A 7,979-nucleotide genomic window follows, 5' to 3' on the forward strand; every position below is an offset into this window, starting at 1 on the left:
TTCTCTCCTCTCCTGCAAATCTCTGCTATGCCACCAAGGGAGAAAGCTGCACAGAAAAGTCCTGTGGTCCCTCGGTGTGTGCCACCAGCTCTGTGCCACCTGCCAGGACTTGTGCCATGGGAAAATGCACGGTAGGACAAGATATTTGGGTAAAAAGGTAAATAAATAAATCAGGCATGAAGGCTTGTCCTGCCTGCAGCACACACCACTGATCAGTTTGTTTAACAAGTGATTTGGCCTCATCTACACTGAGTTTGTGAGAATTAAAGTGTTTTATTTGGGCTCTGGCCAGAAGGGTGCTGGATGGTGCCAAGAAATAAAAGTATGAGACTTCCTCTGGGAAAACTCTCACCTCTGCAATGACCAGGTTGAAAACAGGGGGAAGAAACCTCTCCCAGCTGCCTGGCCGTGATCCCCAAATCTACCCCCTGATGCTCTCAGGCCAGGTCTAAGGGAGAGGACTTGAGATGGTTAAAATGGGGCTACTCCTCCCCAGCAGCTCTTGTCCTGCCTGAGCAGCTCCTGGAGCAGTGGAGCTGCATCAGGAGAGAACTGAACCCCGAGCATCACCATGGGACACACACACACCCCAGGATGAATGACTAGAAAATAATTTATTGAAGAAACAGAAAGCTGCAGAAATACAACACAGTCATGACCAGTAAAGGATGAACAAATAGAGATTAATTTTTTTTTCTCTTTTAAAACCTGTTGACAGGCTGGAGTTAAGTTTCCTGGTAACTTCCCCTGCATGAGTCATTGCAAAGAACAAGAAACAAACTCCAGAGCACACAGCACAGTTTGGATAAAGTGCCTGACACATAAGACTCTTTTTAATTTTTTTTTTCTTTTTTAACGTTTGTAAATAGCTTAAACAAATATAGTTGCAAGACACAGAGGAGTAACAATTGCATTTCGCTGTAGAGTAAAACCTATCCCATGAGAGTAACAATGAAGCAGCAGAAAAAAAAATAAAATTCAATTTAATTAGAAGGAAAAAGTCATTTAAAAACTCATAGATGCGGCCCTCAGACCGTGTGGGATGAGGGCGAGTGTCGCCTATTGCTATACAGAAAAATGAGCAATGTTTTATGGAGGTGGTTGGACTGGCAAACCCAAGGCTGCGGGTTCTTCCTGGCTGGGATTAATTCTGTCTGACTTCTTTTTTTCCTTTAGAAATTTAAGGGCAAAAAGAAAAAACAAAAACAAAAACAAAACCAAAAAAACCCTTTATTTTGTTCTTTGCATTTTTAATTTCCTCTCTTTAAAAACCCCAAACAAAGAAAGACGTTAAGAAGAACCGGATTCTGCGTGGCAGCGTCTGCAGGTTCAGCCCCATCGCCGGCTGCCAACGCCACCTCGGCCGCGGGTGTCCTCTGAGACAAGGGAAAAGGAGCCGATGAAATGCGGGGAGCACGTGGTGGTGATGAGGCTGGCTGGCCAGCGAAGTGCCGGCAGCCAGCTCAGCCCAGCGGCAGATTCACAGTGCCCAAGGCAGGTTGGGGACAGAGGTAATGATGAGCCAAGCGATCATCTTCCCCACCCAAACTCCAGACGTTCAGGAAAAGGGATGGGTGGTGATTTTTTTGGCAAAGCTGTTTCTTGGCACAGAGAAACCCCAGCTCCTGGCCCGCTCTGTGCTGATGTCCCATCAGCAGAGCTGTTGTTAGAGCAGGAGAGGTTCAGCTCTGGCTGTGCCATCGCTGGGTGACAATGGCTAAAACCCAGCTGGGTGTCCCTGGGAGCTCGTGCTCCTCCTGCTCGCCCAGCAGGATGGGGACAGCGCTGCCCTGCTGCCAATGGTGGGTCTTCAAAGCACAAAAGCCATCGGTGGAAAACTTCCACCCAAGGTAGTGCCAGAGTACCTGGGGGACATCATGGGTAATGAAATGACCCAAATCCCTGAAAATTTCCACAACTGAAGTAGAACACGGTGACCAGGCTGAACCAGCAGGTCTCAGTGGGAGATCCCAGGTTCCCTCCTCTTCCTCACCCTCCAACTGTCCACTCTCCATCGCCCTCAGAAGTGCCCCTGGGGCCCCGGTTTTGTTCCTGCTCACCACAGCACAAAAACACCCTTCAGGGGCAACCCTGGTTGAGAGAATTGTCTTTAGGACAGAGCTCGGATTGTCATTACCTGCAGGAAAAAAAAAATATCTTTGGTATCGTGGCAAGTTGCTCCTCAAGGCATTTTGGTTGATGTGGGCAGCAGGCATGGCCAGATCCGGTGTGGGGCAGGGCTCAACCTGCCTGCGGTTGATCCAGTGAGTCCTGGTGGGCTAAAGGACAGGGGAGAGCGCTCAGCTCTTGGCTTCTCCAGGGTTTCCTAAGCCACTCGATTCACACCCTGTGATGGAAACCAGCTGGTGTCTGTAAGTTTGAAGGACTTGTGACTGTGGGATGCATCCAAGCCTGGTGAGACCTTCTTGAAGTTGGACATGAGGTCTTGGCCTCTAAAGCTTCTCATGCTGGAAAAGGTCTCATAGGAGGAAATGGGACACAGCAGGGATGCAGAGCTCCCCAGAGGACAGGAGGGTTGGTTAGTAGATAAATGGTGCTGCTGGAATAAACATCTCTTCCTAAAACCCAGGTCCTCAGTCAGTGGGTCCCATGTCTTCCACCACCACCTGGTACTGAGCATCTCAGTGCTGGCCACAAAGGACGCAAAGGCTGCAGGGACGCCACATTGGATAATAGATGCAGATTGAAAAAAAACCAAAACCTACTCTGCTTTTGGGGGCCACTTTGTTGGAGCCCGAAGAAGCTGCATTCTCCTTTCTCGCAGTGGGCTGAGCTTTGAGGCCACCTCTAGTGACAGAGGCTAGATGGAGGGGTGAAGAGGCTTGAGAGGGATGAGGAATCAGCATTTTAAGATAAATGCTCTGATAATGGTGGGAAAGCAGAAAGAAGCAGGTACTACTGCCTCCTCCAGGCCCCCATCACCTTCCTGACCTCCAAAGACATTACTCCTTACTGCTGCTCTCCTCCCATCTTTAAGCAAGGAGAGGAGGAGGACCAGGGGGAGGAAGGAGTGGGGGATGCAGCCTGGTTCAGGGCAGGCTCTCTGGACATTTGCAGAAAGCTCCCTGGCTGTCTAGGGCAGGCAGGGAGACCTTCCAAAGTCCCCCGAGACCTACCAGTAGCCAGTACCTCTTCCACTGGCTGGACTCTTCTTCTTCTTCCCCCTTCAACCAGCGTGGGTGTCTCTGTGCAGGGCGAGAGCCAGGCTGGGTGTCCTGGGAGAGCCTGGCAGGGGCAGACACTGTGCTGTGTGGTGCTTCTGACCCAAACCACACCCCTGGGGAGAAAAACCTCTGAAATGGGCCACTCCAGTCCATCCCTGGGTCCGGTTGGGCACTGATGCAGCATCATCTTCAGCGCCTATTTCCATGCAGAGCAAGGGCAGAGGCAGGTCTGTGAGGTCACCCCAAGGATGGGGACTTGGGAGCATCACCTGGAAAGGTCTCAGCCCTGGGGGGAGGTTTGGGCTCCCTGGGGGTCATTTCCCTTGTCTCAGAGCACATGAGGAGCCCTTCGGCTTTTCCAGCTCAGGTCGTGGCAGCTGATTGTCTCTCCTTCTCTTGTCTGCACTTGGGATTTGACTCACAGAGCTGGATAAAGCAAAAGAAATCCCAAAAAACCAAACCCAAAGCACGGCAAAGAGCCAGACCCCATGACAACTGGTGGGACAGGTGGGCACGCACGCCGAGGTCCCGTGCCCCAGATACCCTTACCCTGTTTGCCGGGCACGGGGCCACGCCATGTGCCCCGTCCTCCCTGGGGGTCCTGTGAGCAGCCCCTGCCTCCCCACGTTGCTGCCACGGGATTTTCAGCATGAGGAAAGAAAGAAAAGAGGCAAAGGAAGAAACCGAGGGGATAAACAACGACTCTCCCATAGTTGCGCGAGTTGGAAAAAAACATGATCCATGCAGAAAAGTCCTCATCACCTGAAAACTCATGGACAAAAAAAGCACAGTTTGTCCCCTCCCGCTCCCACCCGACCACCCCTCCCCGAATAATTATTACATTACTTCAAGAAAGAGTATATTTTTTTCATGCATAAATCAAATTCTCATCTTGTCTTTTTTTTTTGTCTTTTTTTTTTCTCTTCTTTAAATTACATTTGAACACAGAACACATATAATAAATACTCTTGTACGACATGACTCAGAGAAAAGTAACACATCTGAACGCAAAGGTATCATCATTATTAGTTTTTCTTTTTTTTTCTTTTTTTTTTTAAAAGGACTTGTTTAAATATGAAATCTGTAAACTCCAAGGGTCCTTTTTTTAATCTTTCTCTCTCTCTTTCTCTCTCTCTTTCTCTCTCTTTTTTTTTTAAATCGTGAAACTATCCAGCTTTCATTTCCTTAACATTCAATATGTCTCCCATTGAACGCATCAAAGAAATAAGAACATGCCGTCTTCTGCAAAATTATAATTTAACAGTATAAAGCTTCAAGTCACAAATTCCAAAAACTAGCTAAGTAATTTTTTTTTATCACATAAACTATACATTAAATATTTTGAGGTATTTCAGAGAACATTGTCAAAGGCTTGTAAGGTCTGTGCTGGGTGGAAAAGAAGGCTTTCTCCTGCATAGAGAACGTCTTTGGTATCACAAGCCATGTGGGTATCGGGTAGGAGTGGGTTGGCGCGGCCACGGGGTCGGGCAAGATCTGGCCAAGGCAATAGTGTGGAGGGAAGAGGGGGGACGGGGAGGGGATGGGGTCAGGGATGCTCTGACCTGCTCTGTCAGTTTGCCCAGCGGGATGCAGGACCCTGCGGAGGTCCCAGCCGGGCTTGTTGTTACTAGGGGTGTTGGCCCTGTGCAAGTTTGGTCCAACTCAAAAGGAGACACCTCGGCTGGAGCCTGAACCAAGTAGGTACAATTCAACCCAAGATTTCTCTAAACTAGACATTCTGGAGATTGCTGTGGAAGAGCATCTTCTCCGTTGGGTCCTCCTGTTGCCTTTTGTTAAAGCCGAGTGTTGGAGTGGGGTGGACCTGGCTGTGCCCATCACCCCCAGTGAACCAAAAATGCCCCTCTGGGGATTTGGAAACAGTTTCTGCTGAAAGGCTTCACAGCTCCAAGCCATTCCCTAAAGAAGGGGTTTGGAGGAAGCCCAGGGTGAGGCTTTCTACTGATCCTATCTTTGTCTTTCCAGACAGAAATGCCAAGAACCTTCCCTGTGCTACCAAAAAGGGAAACCGAAGCCCAAGTCTGAGCTGAGCAAGGAAGAAACACCCCATGATGAAAACCACGTCTTCATCTTGTGGGCTTCTGTGGGGTCCCAGCACTGAGGGCTGGCAAAGGAGCAAGACCCTTCCCCAGGAGTGATGCCCCAAGAGAAGGGACCCAGACACCAGGTCAGTGCTCCAGGGGCAGGGGGGGCTGGATGGAAGGACCTTGCAGACCACACCAGGTTGGGGGACACAGGGACATCCAAGAGGGGGGACCACTGGGGAACCAGCACCTTTCCTGCAGCGGGCGGCAAGGGGGATGCTTTCTCTTCAGTTAGGACAAGGGTTGGGTTTCTTTCCTTTATCCCAACACTCAAAGACTACAGAGTTGCCAGAATCCGTCCCTTTGGAGAGCTGAGGTAATAGTGAGTCTTTAGGATCAAAGCATTGGAGCAAAGAAATGGCCACACACCTTTGGTACAAGAAAAAGGCACTCATCTACCACGCTGCCATCCCGGAGTCGCTCGCTTGCCTTCTCCCTCGCTCTCTGGGGACTCGATGGGGCTGGGGGGGGCTAGGGGCAGCGAGGGGCTCTTGGCCGGGGTGGGGGGTCTCGGCCGGCCCGTCCGCGGGGAGCAGGGAAAGTGGCATTTCCAGCACAGACCAGACAAGGCAACAAAATCTTTGGTATCAGACGTGATTTTCAAATCACAAAAATTGAAAACTCAAGTGAGGTAGCCTTTATTCTCGGGTTCTCACTAGAAATGTCTTTGCATCCTTGAGGGCCTGTGGCATTTACTCTTTTTTTTTTCTTTTCTTTTCTTTTTTTTTTCTTTTTCTTTCTTTTCCTTTTTTTCCCATTTTTTTTTTTCTGTGTGTTTTTCACTTCCCAAACCAAGGCCCCCTTCCTGGCTTTTCAGCCCTTGAGTACTACTCGATGGGGTTCAGGAATCCACCACCATCGTCACCACATCACGACAAGACAAGAAGAAACAACGTTAGGGGAAAAAATCAGTGGCAGGGAGTGGGGTCGTGGGGGGATGAGATTCACTTTGCCGTTAGTTTTTGGGTTGTGGTTGGCAAAATACGCTGCGGCACCTGCCCCTTCCCGCTCCTTCCCTCTCTCCATCCCTCCCTCCCGCCCTCTCTTTCCAGCAAAAAATTGGTTTAGTTTGGTGTGACCATGTCCAGTCTGACACCCCCAACCCCTCCACCGCCCACCTACCCCAGGAGCTCTTTGGTTAAAGACGTCCTCTAACCCCGCCGGTGACCGCGGCCAGTCAGGGCTTCATGTGCAGGGGTTTTTTTCTTTCTTTCATTCTTTTGTCCTTTCTTTCCTCTTTTTTTTTGGGGTGCTTTTTTTGGGTTTTTTTGGTGAACACATACACTTTTTTTTTTCCTTTTTTCCTTCTTTTCAACAAGGTGCCTTCCTGTTACACAACAGATCGCTCTCAAAGTAAAGTGAATCGAAGAAACCATAGCGCTAGAACACAGATGGTACTATTTTACCCGCATAAATTCAATAGTGTCCCTTTTCTTTTTTTGGTTGATGGTTGGTTTTGGAGGAATTTTTTTTTTCCCCAAGTGGTGGGGGAAAGAGGGGACCTTGCCTCCCCCTCCAACCCCAAGCCTCTCCCAGCCCTTCCCCATCCCCGGCAGCACCTCCTGCTCCTCCCGAAGACACCCCAGGCTGGCAAGGAGCCCGCGGGGCGGCTGGGATGAAGGCTGATTGTAAGGGTTTGGCCTCGTGATTGCTTTTTTATATGGCACAAGTCACCATCGAGAGCTCGGAGGAAACGATCATTTTGAAGCTAGTACCATTGCTCCAGAAATTCGCGTTTTAAGGCAGGTTGTTAATTGGCACAAAAAAAAAAAATCTGGCGTCTTTTTGGTAAGTTGCCGGTCTTTGCGTTGAGCTTGTTTGGTTGTGGTTTCTGTTGTTATTCCTTTTTTGGAGTTGTTTCTTTCCCTTTCAATCTCGTCGGGGAGATTTCCCCCTTCTCACACCCAGGGCTGGATTTCACCACCAGATCCCTCGGATTTTTCTTTTCCCACCGTACACCGATGTTAGTTCCCAGGAGGGAATTTTTTTGTGGTTGTTTTTTGGTTTTGTAATTTCTTTGGTAACAGAGATGAAGAGGGGGTACGGGAGGGGGCAATAGTGTGTGTCGAGGGGTGGATGGGGCGAGACACAAAGCCAACAAATCTGCTTTGTCTGTGTCCATTCCTCAACCGAAATGTGAACCAGAAATCCAGCAATGAATGGTGGAGCCAGTCACCAGGAAAGATCAGATCCTTCGCTCCAAGTCTCTCCTCCCGTCTCCTTTCAAATATTTATTATTTTTAAATACCCGATTTCTGTAGCTAAAATGTGCTTCTTTGACCTGCTTGGGCGCCAGGCGACGCGGTGCAGCCGTGGTCCCCCTCCGGCCGTGGCATTGGGGGATGCTCGGGTGCATGGAGGCGGGAGGCCACGCCGAGGCGTCTCCTTTGCCATGGAGTTTCTCTGGGAGGGATCCGGGCATGGGTGCTCTCGTGGGTCGGGGTGCGTGTGTGCATGGGGGGCTGGGGGTGTGAGTGCTCTTGGGGGTGTCCAGGGAAGAGGAGGGGTCAGAGGAAGATGCCCGTGGAGGAGACTGGGGCTACAGGAATGCCCTTGACCAGGTTTTCAAGACCTTCAAGGGAGAGAAATGCTTGTGTGTCAAAGGCAGAGAGGGTCTGGCTGCCTTGGAGGGGGGAAAGTTTCAGCAGCCAGAGAACTGGCAGGAGCCCGGTCACCCTCCAGGCACACAGGG

The sequence above is a fragment of the Strix aluco genome, chromosome 29, assembly GCF_031877795.1.
Source record: "Strix aluco isolate bStrAlu1 chromosome 29, bStrAlu1.hap1, whole genome shotgun sequence".
Classification (NCBI taxonomy): domain Eukaryota; kingdom Metazoa; phylum Chordata; class Aves; order Strigiformes; family Strigidae; genus Strix; species Strix aluco.